The sequence below is a fragment of the Heterodontus francisci genome, chromosome 1 (genome assembly GCF_036365525.1).
Source record: "Heterodontus francisci isolate sHetFra1 chromosome 1, sHetFra1.hap1, whole genome shotgun sequence".
Taxonomy (NCBI): domain Eukaryota; kingdom Metazoa; phylum Chordata; class Chondrichthyes; order Heterodontiformes; family Heterodontidae; genus Heterodontus; species Heterodontus francisci.
Genome location: NC_090371.1, coordinates 107,147,247 through 107,171,185, shown reverse-complemented (window position 1 = coordinate 107,171,185; position 23,939 = coordinate 107,147,247). Strand labels below are relative to the sequence as shown.

At 44.7% G+C, this 23,939-nt stretch overlaps 1 protein-coding gene across 1 annotated transcript in view; it reads right to left on the bottom strand.

The window, feature by feature from the left end:
• rnf180a (ring finger protein 180a) overlaps positions 1 to 23,939 on the bottom strand; it is a 135,082-nt gene that overhangs the window by 8,498 nt on the left and 102,645 nt on the right. The gene's annotated exons all lie outside the window — the stretch shown is intronic.

Genomic DNA, 23,939 nt, shown 5'->3' with positions numbered 1-23,939 from the left:
GGTACATCATTAAAGAATACAGATGAACAGTATAGGCCAAAAAGTAACAGACAGCTACAGTGCTACAAAAAAACAAAAATTGAGGAACTTAATGCCCCTTAATTCATTTAATGCTAATTTTCAAGCAGTAACTGAAATATTTAGTATGGAGAGGCAATATGATTGGGCACTTGTTTCATTTCTGTGACCTGAGTTCAACTCCAGCTTGGACTAATGGGTTAAAACTATCTCCTCTCTGCAGTAAGACTTCTGTTGACTGTCGTCATTTTGATGTCCCCATTCCCTTTATAAATAGAATTCTGCAGAATGCAAGTTCCCCTCCAAGCCATACACCATCCTGACTTGGAATTATATCACTGTTCCTTCATTGTCTCTGGGTCACAATCCTGAAACTCCCTACTTAACACACTGTGAGAATACCTTTGTCACATGCAGTGGTTCAAAAATGAGGCTCACCACCATCTTCTCAAGGGCAATTAAGGATGGACAATAAATGCTGGCCTATCCAACAACAATCACATCCCATGAACGAATAAAAAAAACTAGCATCAAATTTGTGTAAATAATCTTGACAGGAATTCAAGCAATGTGTGTTTGAGGGTTCTCTTGACAGTACTTCTGACAAAGGTGCTAATATCTTTCTCAAGTTCAAGTCTTGCCACTGAAATGTTTTTTTCTTCTTCTGATCACTATTGCGGTTCCTAAAATGTGTATGCTCTGGAATATTTTTAACCAGTCATGATGAAAGGAGACTGTTCTTAAAGTTAGGGCACCAGAAATGAATGACAATAAACACTTTCATCAAAAGCTACACTGAGCTGAGTTCTGCATAAAGAGACTGGCGCAGATTTTTATTTCCAGTGCTGGTGGAAAACAGTTGGTAGCCTGTTATAATCCACTGCCGGCCATTTACCACTACCGCCACAATTCTAATAAAAAGTGACTTCAATGGAGCAATAATTATAATAAACGATTTGTTCATTTCTACATCAGTATTTTTCCTTTTGCTGGTTTGAACATTAACACAATTACAGGCATTTTTGTGGAATAGATCCATTTGATGAAACAGAGCAACAGGACATATGTGCCACACACCCTCCTCACCTCCCTGTAAATATTGGGGCATTATGTTACTTCGATATTTTATGCAATTACCAGTTCCAATTGTTGATATATACATGAGTAGAGCTAATTGAACAATACTTGCTAAAGGAACATAGCAGAAATATTAGTCACTCAGGTTTTGTTAAATTTCATTGACAGCCCAACTGAACTAAATAATGATACGGCACTTCTAGTATATTTTATTCAAACTGATGTACAAAATTAATCTGTTATTTAGTAACAGCACAAGCTTAACCCAAGCTCCAGAGACAAAAGGCTTAATTTTATGAGCCTATGCTGCTGGCAGGGAGCCCCGCCTGCCAGAAACTATTATTGGAAACTAAGGAGTGCACTGCCCACAATTTTCCGAGCATAATGCTTGGAAAGCATGCGCCTGATATTCTGATATGTGCTACTGCTAAGCAAAGCTCTCCGTTAGCAATTCATACAATGATTCATAAAAATCACCTCAAAAATTCCAGGTTGATCCCATCGGCCATTTACTAGTCACAGTAAATTTTCAAACACAACAACTAGCACTTCAGAAGGATTCATTAAGCATTGGCAGTTGATGGTCTGCTACAGGTCAAGAAAATTCCTCAGGACGAATGTACACAACATATAATAAAGCTGCTTTACTTTAAGCAATGTAGGAAAGCTGTCAAAAGTATTTGCCTTTATAATGTAATCAGTGCAGGTTTAAACAGTTTATTTTCTTTACTCATATGCAATTATTACTGTGCATGTTTGTCTTTTAAGCATTCAGTGAAATTTAATTTCACCTGTACTAAACCCTATCAATTCTTGTTAATACCAAGGACAAGCATTGTAAAGATTTTAAAACTGGCATGTTATCCTGCACAAAGAGTGCAAATGTTTGGCAAGCAAAACATTAGTGATCTTTCAAAGAAGCAAACAAGAGTATAAAAGGAGCCTGTAATAATGTCAGTGGATTAATTTTTTTTTAGTTTGTTTGTGGGATGGGCATTGCTGGCAAGGACAGCATTTATTGCCCATCCCAAATTGCCCTTGAACTGAGTGGCTTGCTAGGCAATTTCAGAGGGCATTTTAAGAGTCAACCAGATTCCTGTGGGTCTGCAGTTACATGTAGGCCAGACCAGGTAAGGATGGCAGATTTCCTTCCCAAAAGGGCATTAGTGAACCAAATGGGTTTTTACAACAATCAACAATGGTCACCATTAGACTAGCTTTTTAATTCCAGATTTATTAATTGAATTAAAATTTTACCATCTGACATGGTGGGATTCGAACCCGTGCCTGCAGAACATTAACCTGGGCTCTGGATTATGAGCCCAGTGACATTACCACAGCCTCCCCATGAGTTATGTAATACTGGAATCAAAAACAGTTATTTGTCTGTCACTCCCTTTTCTACCTTTTATGAGCATTCATATTATATTACATTCATATTATAAATTCCTCATGTTCACTACTCTGATCAGTATCAAGTGATGTATGTGTGCCTCATCTGCGATAACAGTCCACATTTAAAATCCATTTATACAGTGGCAATCTGCCACTGCACTCAAAACATGTTTACAAATTCATAAAATCACTGTAAAACCCAGATTCCCAATGATGAATATATCTATATCCTTTTCATAAACATTCAGTTGAGGTTTTCATGCAATGGTGATAATACAATATCAATAATGGTTTATAATAGTATTCATTATAATTTCCATTCATCAGTACTGCACTTTGCTTTGAACACAATGGGCTGGATCTTATTGTTGGGACGCTGGTCACGTTGGTGGGGCCGGAGCCCGTACGCAATCCACGTCGGGGCAGTGGTGGCTGGCTGCATCTCATTCAGTGGCGGCCAGCCAATCAACTCTAATGGTACGGACCCCGCATACAATGATGTTGTCGGGGTTGGGCCCGGAGACGGGGAGCAAGGGTCAGCTGATGCCTCGGCAGCTAAATGGCCATTATGCACTGTACAATCACAAGGCCTGGAAGAAAAGGAGGTATCAACAATTCTCAATAAATGGCTAATAGGGCACCTCATGCAGCCCCACGCTTTCCTGATGCCTCCCTCCAGGTGCTGCTGCAGGGTGACAGGGATAGCAGGGACATCTTGCTCCCGAGTGATGGGAGGAAGAGACCTGCCACTTGAACCAAGTAGATATGGCTGCAGAAAGCTGCTGAGGTAAGCAGGGAGACAGAAGTCTGCCTTGATAGGAAGGAGCAGTGTGTACCTCCTGCAGCTGGAGACTCCTCTCAGGGTGCTCTTGGTGCAGGTACCAGCTCCTCAGCCCCTCTGCAAATGTTGTTAGCTCCTCCTACATCCCTGCCAAAGGAGGCGGTACTGCTTTTACACAGGAGGATCACATCATCTCCAGGCCCGAGGCATCCCGCGGACAACCACCAAGGTCATCCCTAGCCACGGGGCAACCAGGTCAGCTGGCAGCCTCCACTTCAGCTAACAGTGCAGGGGCAGCACCGCGCAGGAGTTCATGTAAGAGAATTAAGAAATACACGTAGAATCACTATCTTCACACAAGGGCTGCTGGATTTTGATCACATTATCACTCTATATAATGCATATAAATAAATGTTTGGTGCTAGACATGGGCTTCCTCCCTTTCTCTTGTCCTTCACTGCATCCCAGACTCTATGAAGAGGCTGGAGTCGATCAAAGATGCTGCAAGGGGTCAACTCTGGAGCCTCACCAGATCTGCTCTGTGTGAATGTTCAATAATGGCATTGCATCCTTAAGGAAGGAAGGCTGAAAGATGGCTGCATCAAAGAAGGGGTTTACTGGTGAAGGTACAAGGGCCATAAAGGATTAAATGAAACGTGAACGTATAAGGGCATCTTGAGCCTCCTTTGTGCGTCTCTCATGTCCAACCTCATGTTGCCTCTGGGGTCCTTCATCTGGCTTAGCTTGCTCATTTTCCTGTTCCACATCTCATCGTCTGAAGAGGCAGTCCGCTCCTCACGTTCCTCGTTGTTCATTGGCTCCCCCTCTGCAGGGCACGGTCATGCAACTCACAGCAAACTATGACTATACATGAGAACCCTCACTGGGGCGTACTGGAGGGCTCCACTGGACCGATCCAGGAACCTAAATCTCATCTTCAGCAGACCAATGGTCTGCTCAATTGTTACTCACTTTGTCCTGTGGCAGGTGCTGTAACGCTCCTGTGCATGTTTGTGTGTGTGTGTGATCCTCACAGGAGTCAGCAGTCATGTCCTCAGTGGGTAGTCCTGGTCTCCGAGGATCCATCCCTATAGGCTGGAAGGAGGCCGGAAAAGTTCAGGCACCTGGGACTACCTCAAACTGTATTGTGGCAACTTCCCACGAAGTGTGCACAGCCCTGCATGATCCATGAATGGTGGTTGCACACCAGTTGTACATTGAGAGAGTGGAAGCCTGTCCTGTTGATGAAGGCCATTGGCTGGTGTTCACTAGCCTTGATGGTCACATGCGTGCAGTCAATGACACCCTGCACCTGGGGGAATCCAGTGATGGCCCCAAAACCTGTGGCCCTCTCTGCTTCAGGTCCTCCTGAACAGGGCATTGGTGAACTCCTTGATGCACTGATGTGCTGCTGGTTGTGGATCCCTGGAATGATCGGGTACACAGAGGTTCAACGCCATAGTGACCTTCAGAGCAACTGGCATTGGATTTCCATCCAGTCCCCTGGGGCACAGATCATTATGCTCAGGGCTCACAGGTCAGTGACTACCTCGCTCGAATGCTATAGTCTTCACTGGCATTGACTCTTGGACATTTGCAGGAAGTTGAGCCTTGACCTGTACACCTGCTGTGTAGGATACTTCCTTCTGTGTAGGGCTAGTGGATGGATGCCGATTATGCAAATTGGATGGTGTTGAGCTTCTCGAGTGTTGTTGGAGCTGCACACATCTAGGCAAGTTGGGAGTATTCCAACACATTCCTGACTTGTGCCTTGCCGTTGGTGGATAGGCTTTGGGGAGTCAGGAGGTGAGTTACTCACCGGACAATTCCTAGCCTCTGACCTGCTCTTGTAGCCGTGGTATTTATATAGCTATTCCAGTTCAGTTTCTGGTCAATGGCAACCCCCAGGATGTTGATAGTGGAGGATTCAGCAATGGGAATGAAACTGAATGTCAAGGGGAGATGGTTAGATTCTCTCTTGTTGGAGATGGTCATTGCCTGGCACTTGTGTGGCACGAATGTTACTTGCCACTTATCAGCCCAAGCCTGGATATTGTCCAGGTCTTGCTGCATTTCTACACAAACTGCTTCAGTATCTGAGGAGTCACGAATGGTGCTCAACATTGTGCAACCATCAGCGAACATCCCCACTTCTGACCTTATGATTGAAGAAGGTCATTGATGAAGCAGCTGAAGATGGTTGGGCCTAGGACAAGACCCTGAGGAATTCCTGCAGTGATATCCTGGAGCTGAGATGATTGTCCTCCAACAACCACAACCATCTTCCTTGGCGCTAGGTGTGACTCCAATCAGCGGAGAGTTTTCCCCCGACTCCCATTGACTCCAGTTTTGCTAGGGCTCCTTGATGCCAAAGGCAGTCACTCTCAACTCACCTCTTGAGTTCAGCTTTTTTGTCCATGTTTGAGCCAAGGCTGTAATGAGGTCAGGAGCTGAGTGGCCCTGGCGGAACCCAAACTGAGCTTCAGTGAGCAGGTTATTGTTAAGCAAGTGCCGCTTGATAACACTGTTGACGACACCTTCCATCACTTTACCGATGGTCAAGAGTATACTGATGGGGCGGTAATTGGCCGGGTTGGATTTGTCCTACATTTTGTGTACAGGACATACCTGGGCAATTTTCCACATTGCTGGGTAGATGCCAGTGTTGTAGCCATACTGGAACAGCTTGGCTAGGTGCATGGCAAGTTCTGGAGCACAGTCTTCAGTACTACTGCCGGAATATTGTCAGGGCCTTTGCAGTATCCAGTGCCTTCAGTCGTTGCTTGATATCACGTGGAGTGAATCGAATTGACTGAAGACTGGCATTTGTGATGCTGGGGACTTCAGGAGTAGGTCGAGATGGATCAGCCACTCGGCACTTCTGGCTGTAGATTGTTGCAAATGCTTCACCCTTATCTTTCACACTGATGTGCTGGAGTCCCCCATCATTGAGGATGGGGATATTTGTGGAGCCTCCTCCTCCAGTTTGTTGTTTAATTGTCCACCACCATTCATGACTGGATGGGGCAGGGCTGAACATGTATTTGGCCAATGTATTCTTGTTTTATTCTTTTTTTTTGGTAAAGGAGCTCTGCAGAGAAAATCTCTATTTTTCTGTTAACCGGCGTGTGTGTGTGTGTGTGTACCCAAGGTAAAACGGGAACTTTGATATTTCAATTTGTGTGTTAATGCTTTGTTTCGTTACTTGATCCACCTTATTTTATAATAAACTGATAATTTTGTTGTTCTTTAAAGAAACCTGGTTGATGTATTTTATTCGGGGACAAAGAGTATATGATTGACCATATTGTTAACTGGGTAAATATTTAAATATATGTTGTGGCCTGTGGAGAAGTGGAGCGGGAAAAGACAATGCACTATTTCCGCCTCGGTTGGAACATATAATTGGGGGGCTCTGTGTGGTATAACCCAAAGCTGACGACTTGCAATTGTAAGTCGGGTAATAATTGAAAAGGGAAAAGGGGGAAAAAAACAGGATTCTTGTGCATTAGAGTAAAGTTTACACTACCGGAATATTTTTGTCAGTTGTTACCACCTTTCTGGAGAAGGAGTTCATATCCCTGAGTGATTTGAGAAACTTAAACAAGATTAAGCTAATAGCATTGGCAGCAAAATTGGGATTAGAGTTAAAACCAGGTGCTATGAAAGCAGGCATAATTGAAACAATATCACAGCATTTGCAATTGGAAGAAGCAAAAAGGCGATCCAGGTGGTAGATCAGTAGAATTAGCTAGGATTCAGTTGTAATTGGAAATGAGAAAACTTGAGCTTGAAAGAATTGACAATGAAGAAACTTGAACTTGAGGAAAAGGAAAGAAAAAGAGAAGGAAAGGAATTCGAATTAAAAATGCTGGAACTAAGTCAAAAGAGTGGCCTTGACTCCAAGGAACATTCTGGTGAGGAAAGATCTGACTCCAGTCCAGGACCCAGGGAGAGCTGTTTACATTTGTACAAACCCTCCCAAAGTTTGAGGAAAGGGACATAGAGGCATTTTTCATTTTGTTTTGAAAATATAGCCAGACAGATGAAGTGGCCGAAGGAAAGTGAACACTGCTTATGCAAAGCAGGTTGAAGGGCAGAGCTCATGAAGTTTATGCCATGCTTTCTGAGGAGGCTTCTGCAGATTATTAGTTGGCATAAAAGTCTATTCCCGCTGCTTTCAGGTTGGATAGCCGCAACTAGTGGGTGCCACAAGGATCGGTCCTAGGGCCTCAACTATTTACTATCTATATCAAAGGCTTGGAGGAAGGGACAGAGTGTAGTGTATCCAAATTTGCTGACGATACAAAAATAGGTGGGAAGGCATGTTGTGATGAGGACATAAAGAATCTGCAAAGGGATATAGATAGGTTAAGTGAGTGGGCAAAAACTTGGCAGATGGAGTTCAATGTGGGAAAGTGTGAGGTCATCCACTTTGGTAGAAAGAATAAAAAGGCAGATTATCATTTAGATGGAGAAAGACTACAAAATACTGCAGTACAGAGGGATCTGGGTGTTCTTGTTCATGAAACACAAAAAGTTGACATGCAGGTGCAGCAAGTAATTAGGAAGGCAAATGGAATTTTGGCCTTTATTGCTAGGGAGTTAGAGTTTAAAAATAGTGAAGTCTTGTTACAACTGTACAGGGTGTTGGTGAGGCCACACCTGGAGTACAGCGTACAATTTTGGTCCCCGTATTTAAGGAAGGAGATACTAGCATTGGAGGCAGTTCAGAATAGGTTCACTAGGCTGATTCCTGGGATGAAGGGGTTGTCTCCCAATACAAAGGTATGGGTATATACTCCCCTTGGATACCATTCACTAAAACCTTGGCAGTCAGTGCGCTCTCTGGTGGAAAAGTTGTACCTTTCCCCAGCAAAAGAGTTTGGATGGCTCCTGTATCCCTAAGTATAACTACAACCTGTCTCACTTGAGGGATAAGGAGTTACTTTTTCTTTTGACAAGAATTCCCTATAACTCTCAGGTATCTTGTTCACGTAGCCCGCACTCTCAGTGGTTTTTGTACTTGGCCTTACATCTGCAGTCAGAGCTACAGCCTGATCTCGGTCAGGGCCCCTTTCTCTGCATTGGCCTTGTGTACCCCAATGAGTCATAAGATAGGATCATAAGATATAGGAACAGTAGTAGGCCATTTGGCCCGTCGAGCCTACTCCACCATTCAAACAGTTCATGGCTGATCATCTCATGATGATCACGGCATACTGCCATGAATATTCTCATGATTGAGATAAAGGGCTAGAATTTCTTTTGTTTGCCACTTGGGATTCACCTAATGAATCTACTGATTTTAGTCCTTTTGAATTAGTTTACCCACATGAGATAAGAGGTCCTCTAAAACTCATTAAACAAAAGTTTTTAGAACAGAGGGATGAATCTTTTGTGATAGGTTATGTATCCATGTTCCAGGAATGGCTCACAAGAGCTTGCAAAGTGGCTCAGGAACATCTAAAGCAGACGAGCAAGAAAGACCCAAACATTTCAACCAGGGGATGAGGTGTTCGTATTACTGCCTTTACAGGGTGAACCGCTGAAAGCACAATTCAGTAGACCACAAAAAGTGTTCAAGAGAATTGTTAAAATAAGTTATTTGATTGACACCCCAGATCGCTGTAAAGGCTGTATCATATCAATATGTTGAAACAATATTATCGCCGGGAGGAGGATAGGCAATCACAGGTATGTCAGTAAATCGGGACAGTGAAGGATGAAAGGGATAGTGAGGATGAGGCAAAAGGAGGCCTAGACAATTCTCAAATTGAACCTCCTACTATCTGGTTAGCGAATACTGAATTGTTAGGGAGATTGGACACTATGCTTTCATATTTAGATGCAGAATGAGAAGACCTAACAAGGCTACTCACAGCATTTAAAACAGTCTGTAGGGACAAGCCAGATGTACAACCTTAGCCACACGTGATGTGGATGTAGGGAAATCCTTTCCTATAAAACAGCATCCTTATCACTTAAGTCCAGAAAAACAGACCCAGTTAAAAGCAGAAATCCATACATGCTGGAAAACCACCTAATTGAAACCAGTCAAAGCAACTGGAGCTCCCCAGTGGTATTAATGCCTAAACCTGACAGTTCAACTAGATTTTGCATAGTTTACAGAAAGGTTAATGCAGTAACAAAGACAGACTCCTACCCAATTCCTCACTTGGAAGACTGGATTGACAGAGTGGGCAGTGCCACGTTTCTTACAAATGTAGATTTGTTAAAGGGATACTGGATGTTCCTTTAACACCCCAAGCTAAAGAAATATCGGCCTTTGTCACACCAGATGGACTTTTCCAATGCTGAGTGATGCCATTTGAGCTAAAAAAAATGCAGCAGCAACATTTCACAATGAACCAAGTGGTAGCTACTGTTCCTAACTGTGTGGTTTACCTTGATGATGTGCTGGTATACAGTGACACTTTGAAGGACCACTTGGAACAACTAGAAGCTCTATTTAGAAAATTACAATTGGCTGATTTAATAATAAACCTTGCCAAAAGTGAATTTGCAAAAGCGAGAGTGACCTACCTCGGGCACGTAGTAGGGAAAGGACAAGTGTTGCGAAGAAAAGCGAAAGTTTGCACTGGAGTGCTGACTTGGGATGCATTAGAGTGCTGAAGTGTGAATTTTGTGACTGAGGGCAATTAAGGGTTAGTTGTATCTAAAGTCTAGTCTTTCTTTTAAATAGCAAATTTACTTAACAGTTGCTGTTTGGATTGGAGAAGGTGAGTTTTAGACCAGCTTTAAACAGAGTTCAGTCAGGCTCTGCTTGCAGCTGCACCTTGTTAATTAGGTAATTGGCTTAAACCAGTTTTCAGGGGCTAGAGTCAGACAGTATAAAAGTGGGCCATCTGACAGTGCTGACTTTGTTTGCATTAGAGTGCTAAAGTGGGAGTTTTGTAACTGAGAGAGTTCGGTGAGGAGGGAGCGAGGAACTCTTTTTATTCCCTACGTGTCCTCAAAGAGCGTGAGGGGAGCAGAGAGTTTCCACAGAGCACAGCTGACTGGTGAGTAAGTCCTGGTGGGTATTTTTCAAACTGGATGGAATTGTAAGTCATTGTTTCAGCAAGACTTAGTTGATTTATTTTTTAGTATAATAGTCTTCTAAAGTTTTAAATTTAAAGGGTTTAGTAATGACTGGAGAGCTTAAAGCCGTGGTATGCTCCTCTTGCTACATGTGGGAATCCGGGAACATTTCCAATCCCCGGGACCAACATGTGTGCAGGAAGTGTGTCTAGCTGCAGCTCCTGGAAGCTCGGGTTTCAGAGTTGGACGGCGGCTGGAAACACTGTGGAGCATCTGTGAGTCTGAGAGCATCGTGGATAGCACGTATAGAGAGGTGGTCACACCGCAGCTGAAGGGACTTGAAGGAAGGGAATGGGTGACCACCAGGCAGTCCAAGAGAAACAGGCAGGTAGCTCAGGAGTCCCCTGGGGTCCTGCTTGCAAATCGGTATTCCATTTTGGAGACTGATGAGGCTGGTTCCTCCAGGAAGTGCGGACAGAGCCAAGCTTCTGGCACCACAAGCAGCCTGTCTGTACAGGAAGGGAGAAGCGAGGAAGAGCAAATAGTAACAGGGGATTCTATAGTTAGGGGAACTGATAGGCGCCACAGTGGCCATCAATGTGACTCCAGGATGCTGTGTTTGCCTCTCTGGTGCAGGGCATCCTGAAGGGGGATGGTGATAAGGCAGAGGTCATGGTACATGTTGGTACCAATGACATAGGTAGAAAGAGGGATGAGGTCTTGCATCAAGAATTCAGGGAGTTAGGCAGCAGACTAAAAAGCAGGAGCTCTCAGGTTGTAATCTCTGGATTACTCCCAGTGCCACGTGCTAGCGAGTATAGAAATAGGAGAAAAGCACAGATGAATGCGTGGCTTAAGAGTCAGTGCAGGAGGGAGGGTTTTAGATTCCTGGACCACTGGGACCGTTTCTGGGGAAGGTGGGACCTGTACAAGCGGGACGGTCTACATCTGAACCAGAGGGAGACGAACATCCTTGCTGGTGGGTTTGCTCGTGCTGTTGGGAGGAGTTTAAACAAATTTGGCAGGGGAAGGGGATGCAGACTCCGAGCAGAATAGGGAAACAACTAAACACAGGAAAGCAAACAAGTCAGAGGGAATACAGTGGAAGTAAGTTTCAAGGGAGGAAGACCAGGATGGATGGCCTCTAATTTAATGCCAGGAGTATTGCAGGTAAAATGGATGAGTTAAGGGCAAGGATTGACACGTGGAATTGTGATATAGTAGCCATTACGGAGACATGGTTGAGGGAGGGGCAGGATTGGCAGCTCAATATCCCTGGATATAGAATCTTCAGGCAAGGGAGAGGAGGGGGCATTGCAATATTAGTTATGGAATCAGTTACTGCAGTAAGGAGAGATGATATCTTGGAGGGGGAATCAAATGAAGCTTTATGGGTAGAGTTTAGGAATAAAAAAGGGACAGCCACATTGCTAGGTGTTTATTATAGAGCCCCAGATAGTCAGCGGGAAATTGAGGAGCAAATATATGCGCAATTCACAGAGGTGTGTAAAAATAATAGGGTAATTATATTAGGTGATTTCAACTTTCCCAACATTAATTGGGATAGTCATCGTGTTAAGGGCTTAGATGGAGTGGAGTTCTTAAAATGTATACAGGAGAACTTTTTAGCTCAATATGTAGAGGATCCAACAAGGGAGGGTGCAGTGCTGGACCTAATTCTGGGGAATGAAGCCGGACAGGTGGTTGATGTGTTGGAGCATTTTGGTGATAGTGACCACAACATGGTACAATTTAAGCTTGTTATGGAGAAAGAAATAGACAAGTTGCAAAAAAAGGTTTTGGATTGGGGGAAGAGCGAATTTTAGTAAAATAAGGCAGGATCTGGCCAAGGTAGACTGGAAAGAGATACTTGTTGGGAAATCTACAGAAGAGCAGTGGGGGGCATTCAAAAAGGAAATGGGAAGGGTACAGGCCCAACATGTTCCCTCTAGGGTAATAGGTAGCAGCAACAAGCCCAGAGAACCATGGATGACCAGAAACATTCAGAGTACGATGAGAAGGAAAAGAGAGGCTTTTAGCAAATACAAGAGGAGCAAATCAATGGAAGCATTAGTGGAGTACAGAAAGTGTAGGATGGAGCTTAAGAAAGTAATTAGGAGAGCAAAGAGGGGACATGAGAAAGCTCTGGCTGGTAAAAGTAGGGAAAATCCCAAGATATTCTATAAGTATATCAATGGGAAGAGGATAACCAGGGAAAGAGTAGGACCCATTAGGGACCAAGGGGGAAATCTGTGGGTGGAGCCAGAGGACATTGGTAGGGTGTTGAATGAATACTTCACATCTGTCTTCACCCAAGAGAATGAGGATGTAGATATGGAACTCAGAGACTGTGAAGTTCTTGAGCAAATTGTCATAGGGAGTGACAAAGTATTGGAGATTTTGGCAGGCTTAAAAGTGGACAAATCTCCAGGTCCGGACGATTTGTGTCCCAGGATGCTGTGGGAGGCGAAGGTGGAGATTGCAGGGGCTCTGACCCTAATTTTTAATTCCTCTCTGGCCACCGGGGAGGTGCCAGAGGACTGGAGAACAGCTAACGTGGTCCCACTATTTAAGAAAGGTTGTAGAGATAAGCCAGGGAACTACAGACCAGTGAGTCTCACGTCAGTGGTAGGGAAACTATTGGAGAAAATTCTGAAGGAGAGAATCTATCTCCACATGGAGAGGCAAAATTTGATTAGGAATAGTCAGCATAGCTTTGTCAGAGGGAGGTCACGCCTAACAAATTTGATTGAATTTTTTGAGCATGTGACCAGGTGTGTAGATGAGGGTAGTGCAGTTGATGTAGTTTACATGGATTTCAGCAAAGCCTTTGACAAGGTCCCACATGGGAGACTTATCAAGAAAGCAAAGGCACATGGGATACAGGGTAACTTGATAAGGTGGATTCAAAATTGGCTTAGCTGTAGGAGACAGAGAGTGATGACAGACGGCTGTTTTAGTGACTGGAAGCCAGTGTCCAGTGGCGTACCACAGGGATCTGTGCTGGGTCCCCTATTGTTAGTCATCTATGTCGTTTATATAAATGACTATGGGGGTAGGATCAGTAAGTTTGTGGATGACACAAAGATTGCCGAGTGGTTAACAATGAGGTTGAGTGTCTTAGGTTACAGGAAGATATAGACGGGATGGTCAAATGGGCAGAAAAGTGGCAGATGGAATTTAACCCTGAAAAGTGTGAGGTGATACACTTTGGAAGGAGTAATGTGACAAGGAAGTATTCAATGAATGGCCTGACATTGGGAAGTTCCGAGGAACAAAGGGACCTTGGCGTGTTTGTCCATAGATCCCTGAAAGCAGAAGGGCAGATTAATAGGGTGTGAAACAGGCATATGGGACACTTGCCTTTATCAATCGAGGCATAGATTACAAAAGCAGGAAGGTCATGTTGGAGTTGTATCGAACTTTGGTAAGGCCACAGCTGGAGTACTGTGTGCAATTCTGGTCACCACATTATAGGAAGGATGTGATTGCATTGGAGGGGGTGCAGAGGCGATTCACCAGGATGTTGCCTGGGATGGAACATTTAAGCTATGAAGAGAGGTTGGATAGGCTTGGGTTGTTTCTGCTGGAGCAGAGAAGACTGAGGGGTGACCTGATCAAGATCTACAAGATTATGAGGGGCGTGGATAGGGTGGATAGGGATTTAGTGTTGGCTGCTCTAAATTTCACGAAGTCCTTCACAGTAGCAAGTGATGCTAGTGACCTGGGGGTTGGTGCAGTCCTGTTACAAGCTGCTGAATCAGGCACAAAGGCCAGTGGGATACTCCTCCAAAAAGCTAGATTGACATTGGCATAGGTGTGCGTGTGCAGTAAAAAGGAAAAATTTCTATTTCAATCTGTGTTTATGCTTTGCTTCATTACTGGTTAAGACTTGTTTTATAACAGCCTGATAATTTTGTTGTTTATTAAAGAAACGTGGTTGGTGAATTTTATTCTGGGATAAAAATAGAGTATCAGTAACTGGGAAAAAATTTAAATATCAGTTGTGACCTGTGGAGAAGTGGAACTAGAAAAACAGTGCACTCTTCCTGCCTCGGTCGTGACATCACATATACAGAGAAAGGGTTATACAAATGAACACATAACCTGTGAAACCTTGTTGCAGGGAAGAGCAAAAGACTTCATACATAATTTGAAAATTGTAGTGGGGCAGCTGTTCTTCACACTCATGAGTGACTTCGAGAATTAGAAATAGCTCAAAGGAGTTTTAAGGCAGATATGTAGCGAAGCATGAAGTTGCAGCACATGCTGGAACTGAGGTTTTGTCACTGGATAATGTGATACCAGTTCATTGAAATAAAAATTCATAACTCCCTGAGAAGACTCTACCTTGAGGCAGGGTGCTAGCCTAATTTTTGAGGAAAGAGGGAAACAACAAATTGTGCACACTCGCAGTCATGTAGAATTCTCCTGAATAAATTATAGGATTGTGGCCATTTGTGGTCATAGGCAAGATGATGTATATTTGCAATTTTTAGAAACACTTATGGCACAATTGCTCAAGACAAAGCCCCCAATCAAAATATATGATTCTGATTGTGGCAGGAGCAATGCACTGTCAATTCAGTCCCTACACTCCACAGATCACATAACATATCACTTTAAACTTTCCAAATTAAAGAAAGCCACAGCCGAATTGAACCATCTATTAACCCCTGAATGAGGTGAACCAAACCAGGTGTATTTCGATCAACAAATTAACTGTGTATTAGAAAAACTAAATTCTTAAACACTAAGATAAAAACAGCATTTAAAAAATAGGAAAAATTAGTGTCCTTGCAGATTTAGGCTTCCGATCAACAATCCTCTGCTTAAAGTTCACTTGCAATCTTCCAGGGTCCGATGAGGAAAGGAAAACAGTCCGACATCCAAAGCTTCAAACTTCTCTCTCTTCCAGCGATGACCACAGCAGATCAACTCGCAACCACTTTCAATAGAATCAATCTGGCTTTAGAATTTTGAGGGATAATGTAACTATCAGTCTAAATTTCTTCCTTCAGCTTAAATTAACAGAAATCTCTGTTCAGTTCATGCTGGCCCAGCTGTCTGTGTCTGTGAAAACAATCTGTCTCAACAAAAAGCCAGTTTAAAAATAATTTGCAACATTGTATATCCTATTCTCTGGATGGCTGTATCTGGGGAACCAAGATACACTTTCTGAAGCTGGCCTTCTTAAAGCACTACTGATAGTTTGTTGTCTTAAAGACACACTGCATATTTCCCAAAAAAACCCAACAGGATCATAACACACTGGAAGACTTTAAATGAAGTTTTTAGTCATTTCAAAGGTTTTATGGTGGAAGAGGGGCTCGTAAAAATCATAAAGTAAAGCAAATGTGCAGGCATTTGTGTATGAATATAAGTTAATTCATTGTGCTCTGCAAGTATATAAAAGCTGAGACTAGAGAAGATCGAAGATGGCCACTGAGCTTCAGCATTACTGGCTTCCAGAAAGTAGAAAAATATATTGGAGAAAATTTGGCACATTGTGTCTGGCAAGTTCTTTGCTTGAGCAATGTGGCTTTTGTCCTACCAGGCCATACTAATGCTGCCATTATACAAATGTCATGCTGTTCGATACGTGAGGTGGCCGACCCATGACCAAGAACCACCATGTACAGTGAGTCACACAGTTGTCTTACAACCAGAGGACCGTGGTCAGTCAGAGGTGCTCACTGTAGTAACAAGGGTGAATGACCGCTTGCAGCTCACCTCCGAGTAGCTCAATAATGGACCTTTAAAGTGACAAGCACAGCTGGGCCATAAGACAAGTGTGACACTGTATTTGTCACTGAAGAGAGTTCATTATCCAAGGGAATGGAGATACATGGGAGGTGGTGTGCCCTTCATTGCTCTAGTCATGCTGATGTAGGAGGAAGTGATGAAGATTGGTTGTGTTGCAGAAGGCCAGCCTGTTGCGGAGGGCAAGGTGGATGTGGAGCCCATAAAGAATGAGCAAAGCGATGGTTGTGGGCATCAAACCTTCTGACGAGTATTAGCACTGGCAGTCGTTGTAAGTTTCCTCTGTCTGTGGGTTGGGGTTTCACACAGGTGTAAGCAGCCATATCTTTAGTGGATACCTCGTCACCCAGGATCCATCCCATGAACGAATAAAAAAACGAAAGCGTTCGAGTGAAGAGTTGAGGTACCTGGGACTGCCTCAAGTTGTACGAGTCATGGCAGATTCCCAGGAACCTTAGACACACTTGGAGGATCCTTTTGTGGTCATTGCAGACAATTTAAACATTAAACGAGTATAACCGCTTCCTGTTAATGAACATGCTTGGCTGCTCTGAGGGAGCCTTGATGGGAGCATGCAGTCAATAACGCCCTGGACCTGAGGGAATCTAGTCATGGCCCAGAATCTGATTGTCATCTTGGCCTGATTGGCCTAATCAATGCTAAACCTAATTTATTCCCCTTCCGTCTGGAACAAGGCATCCATCGCCTGTTTGATGCAGTGATGGGCTGCTGATTGAAAGATCCCATGAATGTCTCCAGACGATCCCTGGAACGAGCCTGATGAAAAAACGTTGAGTGTCACGGTTACCTTCACTGGCACAGGCCACCATATTCCAGTGGCTTCAACTCCTCCTCCAGCAATCTGCATAGAGCAGTGACCACCTACCTGGACAGACGCATTCTTCAGAGACACTGGTGCTCTGACATCTCCATGAAGCTAAGCCTTTGTCTGTAAACCCTTTGAGGTGGATTACGCCTTCTTCCAACATTAGCCTGCCTTATTGCCGCCATCTGGCTTCCTCGTCCACATTCTATCGCAGCCTCATTCTTTTCGTGCTCCTCTACCCGCTGCTGCCCCTCTCCATGTGGCTGATGCAGTCTCTCTCTCCCACTCTCCTCCTCACTGGAGGAGTCAAACCCTGAGTGCAGAGCACCCATTTAGCTTTGGAGTCCCCCCCACCTCACCTCAGGGGACCTGGGAGACACCCTTCCATGAACAGCCCTCTGCTACGGCCTTACACTTTGCAATTCCTCTAAAGGCCCCAGCCTTTGCTTCTCTGACCTGAGCCTGCCTGCTTGTAAATGCAGAATTAAATAGCTGCTAGTTTCTGCCAATACCCACCCCTGCTGCTGCATTCGTGCCTCCCTTGAGCATGCAAGCCACTGAAGCTCTGTGGAACCCGTGAACCCCATGAAAAGTGGTAAAACTTGTGTAAAATCATGATCAATTGGCTGCCTGACTAGCTGAATTTCCAGCTCGATGCCAGCCTGCGTGGTCTCAATCCCTTTGCCTGACCACCCCTGGAAAAAATAGCCGGCAGTGAAGACATCGGGGATCCACTCTGACACGTTCGCCCACTATTTTACCACCTCTCTGTTCCAAGCCCGTCTTTATGGGACTGCTAAAATTCCACCCCTAGTGTCAGCTGCAAACCTGGATATATAGCTCTCTATTCCTTCATGCAAGTCATTAATATATATAGCGCAAAAGCTGAGGTTCCAGTACAATTTCCTGGGGAGCATTACTTGTCACATACCTCTAATCTCTTCATCCCTGCTTTACCTCCTACTTCTAAACCAATTACTAGCCCGTGCAATGAAGTTATCTCCAGTTCTGTCTGCTTTCATCTTTGTGAATAGTCTTGAAGAATTTTATCAATTGCATTCTGCAAGTCCATATAGATTCCCCTACTACCATGCTAATAACGGCCTCAAATAGTGCAACTCTATTAGTCAGACATGACTTATCCTTCTGACTCTCTTTTTCTTATATTAAATCATTAGAAGTTCCCCCCCTTGATTTATTTTTAAATTTCCTTGTACCATGGGTATTTTGTCCTCCTCTTCCACTGTGAAAATGGATGCAAAGCAATCATTTAACAAGTCAGCTATTTCCTTATAAACATTATAGTCTTAGCTGCATCTGTACTTAAGGGACCCACATTCCCCTTCGTCACTGTCTTTTGCTTAGTATATTAAAAAAACTTTTTCTGTTTGCTTTGATATCCCTTGTAAGTTTTTCATATTCCTTTTTGGACCACTTGCTGCTTTTTGTATTCCTTTGTTGCTTTTTATAGCTCTTTCAGCCCTTTGAATTTCTACTTTTCTTGCATTTGTGTGAGCTTTTTTTAAAGCTTAATACCGTCTCTTATCTCATTTGTTGACCATGGCTGCTTAACTACACAAGTGGAGCCTTTGCCATCGACCACAACTAATAAATATTAGTTAACAGTCTATCCCCAGAGATGGAGACAGAGAAGTCGAGGAAGGGAAGGGAGGTGTCGGAGATAGACTATGTAAAGGTGAGGGAAGGGTAGAAATTGGAAGCAAAGTTGATGAGGTTTTCCAGTTCGGAGTGAGAGGAGGAAGCAGCACCGATACAGTCATCAATGTACCAGAAAAAGAGGTGAGGGAGGGAGCCTGAGTAGGACTGGAACAAGGAACATTCTATATATCCCACAAAAAGACAGGGATAACTAGGACCCATGCGGGTACCTACAGCAACACCTTTTATTTGAAGGAAGTAAATGGAGTTGAAGGAGAAGTTGTGCAATGCAAGAACAAGTTCAGCCAGGCGGAGGAGGGTGGTGGTGGATGGGGACTGGTTGGGCCTCTGTTCAAGGAAGAAGTGGACAGCCCTCAAACCGTCCTGGTGGGGGATGGAGGTGTAGAGAGATTGGACGTCCAAAGCTTTGTCTTTCGCCACACCCATTAACACACTCTTTGCATTTGTCCCATGACATCTTTCTTATTTAATCTCTCCTGCCCTCTGCCCTATCACACACCTTCCCTTGTGTTCTCTTCTTCACCACCCCACCACTTTACTTGCTTAAAACCTAATACCTTTCAAACCTTTGCCAGTTCTGATGAAAGGTCACTGACCTGAAACGTTAACTCTGCTTCTCTCTCCACAGATGCTGCTGGACCTGATTATTTCCAGCGCTTTGTTTTTATTTCATATATTTGAGCAATGGTCCCAATACTGACCCCTGGGGAACACCATTGTTTTTCAGACTGCAGGCAAGTATACAATCGTATACAATCGGGGGACATAATCACTGACCAACGCAAACAGATGGACCGCTGGGTTGAGCACTACCTAGAACTGTACTCCAGGGAGAATGCTGTCACTGAGACTGCCCTCAATGCAGCCCAGCCTCTACCAGTCATGGATGAGCTGGACATACAGCCAACCAAATCGGAACTCAGTGATGCCATTGATTCCCTAGCCAGCGGAAAAGCCCCTGGGAAGGACAGCATTACCCCTGAAATAATCAAGAGTGCCAAGCCTGCTATACTCTCAGCACTACATGAACTGCTATGCCTGTGCTGGGACGAGGGAGCAGTACCCCAGGACATGCGCAATGCCAACATCATCACCCTCTATAAAAACAAAGGTGACCGCGGTGACTGCAACAACTACCGTGGAATCTCCCTGCTCAGCATAGTGGGGAAAGTCTTTGCTCGAGTCGCTCTGAACAGGCTCCAGAAGCTGGCCGAGCGCGTCTACCCTGAGGCACAGTGTGGCTTTCGTGCAGAGAGATCGACTATTGACATGCTGTTCTCCCTTCGTCAGATACAGGAGAAATGCCGTGAACAACAGATGCCCCTCTACATTGCTTTCATTGATCTCACCAAAGCCTTTGACCTCGTCAGCAGACGTGGTCTCTTCAGACTACTAGAAAAGATCGGATGTCCACCAAAGCTACTAAGTATCATCACCTCATTCCATGACAATATGAAAGGCACAATTCAACATGGTGGCTCCTCATCAGAGCCCTTTCCTATCCTGAGTGGTGTGAAACAGGGCTGTGTTCTCGCACCCACACTTTTTGGGATTTTCTTCTCCCTGCTGCTTTCACATGCGTTCAAATCCTCTGAAGAAGGAATTTTCCTCCACACAAGATCAGGGGGCAGGTTGTTCAACCTTGCCCGTCTAAGAGCGAAGTCCAAAGTACGGAAAGTCCTCATCAGAGAACTCCTCTTTGCTGACGATGCTGCTTTAACATCTCACACTGAAGAATGCCTGCAGAGTCTCATCGACAGGTTTGCGTCTGCCTGCAATGAATTTGGCCTAACCATCAGCCTCAAGAAAACGAACATCATGGGGCAGGATGTCAGAAATGCTCCATCCATCAATATTGGCGACCACGCTCTGGAAGTGGTTCAAGAGTTCACCTACCTAGGCTCAACTATAACCAGTAACCTGTCTCTAGATGCAGAAATCAACAAGCGCATGGGTAAGGCTTCCACTGCTATGTCCAGACTGGCCAAGAGAGTGTGGGAAAATGGCGCACTGACACGGAACACAAAAGTCCGAGTGTATCAGGCCTGTGTCCTCAGTACCTTGCTCTACGGCAGCGAGGCCTGGACAACGTATGCCAGCCAAGAGCGACGTCTCAATTCATTCCATCTTCGCTGCCTTCGGAGAATACTTGGCATCAGGTGGCAGGACTATATCTCCAACACAGAAGTCCTTGAAGCGGCCAACACCCCCAGCTTATACACACTACTGAGTCAGCGGCGCTTGAGATGGCTTGGCCATGTGAGCCGCATGGAAGATGGCAGGATCCCCAAAGACACATTGTACAGCGAGCTCGCCACTGGTATCAGACCCACCGGCCGTCCATGTCTCCGTTATAAAGACGTCTGCAAACGTGACATGAAATCGTGTGACATTGATCACAAGTCGTGGGAGTCAGTTGCCAGCATTCGCCAGAGCTGGCGGGCAGCCATAAAGACAGGGCTAAATTGTGGCGAGTCGAAGAGACTTAGTAGTTGGCAGGAAAAAAGACAGAGGCGCAAGGGGAGAGCCAACTGTGCAACAGCCCCAACAAACAAATTTCTCTGCAGCACCTGTGGAAGAGCCTGTCACTCCAGAATTGGCCTTTATAGCCACTCCAGGCGCTGCTTCACAAACCACTGACCACCTCCAGGCGCGTATCCATTGTCTCTCGAGATAAGGAGGCCCAAAAGAGAAAGAAAGAAAGAACTACTACTTTCAGCTCCTGTGTCAATTTTGTATCCATGCTGCTGCTGTCCCTTTAATTCCATGGGTTTTAATAATAGTAACAAGTCTATTATGTAATAACTAACTAAATACCTTTTGAAAGTCCATATACACCACATCAATCACAATACCCTCATCAATCCTCTCCATTACTTCAGTAAAGAACTTGAGCAAATTAGTCAAGCACAATTTGCCTTTAACAAAGCTGGACTAACTTTCATTTATGAACCCACATTTTCCAAATGCCACTTAATTTTGCCCTTATCTTTCAGACCTCCTGTGATTTATATTGCAATGTGCCCTGATGACACAGGCAACAGAACTGCTGCTTAAAGATTCCAAAACACTACTCAGTGAGAACCCCAGATCTGGTATAGGTTTCACTGCAGTGGTCCTTGGTCTTGTCACACCAACTGGTGTCATCAGCGAATGTTGAAGAGGAGTCGAATCCTCCAGCTGAAATCCATCCAACTTTTCATCTCTGTTGAAAAGAATGTTAGAAGAATGGCAGCTGCCAGGATACCTGGACATGCACCTGAAGTGCTGTAACATGCAAGGCTATGGACCAGGTACTGGAAGGTGGGATTAGAATGGGCGGCTAGTTTTTTTTCAGCTGGCGCAGACATGCTGGGCTGAATGGCCTCTTTCAGTGCTGTAATATTTCTATGGTTCTACCTGGAATTAATGGTGATGTTTAGGTTGATATCCTGCACTTTGACTAATTCAATTTCTATAGGCCAGAGCTTGGCGAGATGGAACACGAATGGGTGCATACGTGGAATTGATAATGTCCCACACCCTTGGCAAGAACAAAGAAACCTTACTGCCTTCTGCTGTGACTTGTTGCAAACATACACATCCTGGGGTGGAAGTCGTAGTCTATTTTGGATGCACTACTGCATCAATGAATGGCTTGCCAGTGTACCACCTACAAGATGCAATACAGCAACTCACCAAGCCTCTTTCGACAGCAGCTTCCAAACACCTAGAAGGACAATGGCAGCAGATGCATGGGAACACCACAACCTGCAAGTTCCCCAAGTCACACACCATTCTGACTCGGAAATATATCGCCATTCCTTCACTGTCGCTGGGTCAAAAACCTGGAACTCCCTTCCTAACAGCACTGTCGGTGTACCTACATCACATGGACTGCAGCAGTTCAGGATGACAGCGCACCACCACCTTCTCAAGGGCAATTAGGGATGGGCAACAAATGCTGGCCTAGCCAGCGATGCTCACATCCCATGAAAGAATCAAACAAAAAAGACCACCGCGCAGTCCTTGTGGAGACAAAGTCCCATCTTCACACTGAATACACCCTCCATTGCATTGGGAGGCATTACCGCAGTGCTAAATGGAATAGATTCAAAACAGATCTGGCAACAAAAAATGGGCATCCATAAGACATCGTGAGCCATCAGCAGCAGCAAAATTGTATTTCACTACAATTTGTAACCTCATGGCCCATGGCTCAACCTCACTCTACCATTGCCACCAAGCCAGGAGGCCAACCTCGATTCAATGAGGAGTGTAGATGTGCATGCCAGGAACAACACCAGATGTACCTAAAATTTAGGTGACAACCTGGTGAAGCTACAACACATATGCATGCCTAAACAGCAAAAGACAGAGCTAAGCGATCTCACAACTAACAGATCAGATCAAAGCTCTGCAGTCTTGCCATGTCCAGTCATGAATAGTGGGGCACAATTAAATAACTAATGGGAGTTATGGTTGGCATTCTTCCATCTATGAAAGATGATGAACATGCAGCAAATAATCCATTTAGGTGGGGTGTCTTTTCTTGGTGCACGTTTGCTGATGATTGTGAAGACCAATCCTTGAGAGGCAGGTTCTGCCACAAGTGCCATACTTGAAGCTGCCAAGTGACACTGAGTTGTTGTTTTTGATGTTGGCACCTGTTGCCAAGCTGCTGTTGCAACTGGTCATCGTGGCAGTGCACACCAGTCCACGGGATGTGTCGCCATTTCTCTCTTTCGTCAGCTAGGGACTCCCAGGTGCCATAGTCAACACTTAGGGCCTTCATGTCACGCTTGCAAGCATCCTTGAAGCGGAGCTTTGGGCACCCCATTGGTTGTCTGGCCCCAGCTAACATACAGAAGGTCCGTGGGCATGCGACCATCTTCCATACTGCGGACGCATCCGATCCACCAAAGCCACCTCTGTTTGATTAATGCCAACACACTTGAGAGCTCTGCCTTTGAGAGCACTACCACATTTGTGATTTTGTCCTGCCAGGATATACCCGCAATGCACTGCTGACTGCAAAGATGGAAATTATTGAGCTTCTTTTCCTGGTAGCTGTAAGTCGCCCATGTTTCACAGCCATACAGCAAGGTGCTGAGAACACAGGCCTTATAAACCATCAGCTTGGTCCTAAGGGTCAGCTTGGTGTTATCCCACGCATGTAATGGAAGAAGGACACTACATTAACATCCCCATCCTCAACGATGGGGGTGCCCAGCATGTCAGTGCAAAAGACAAGGCTGAAACATTTGCAGCCATCTCTAGCCAGACGTGACGAGTGGATGATCCATCTTGGCCTCCTCCTGAGACCCACAAAGAAGCCAGCCCTCATCCAATTTGATTCACTCCATGTGATATCAA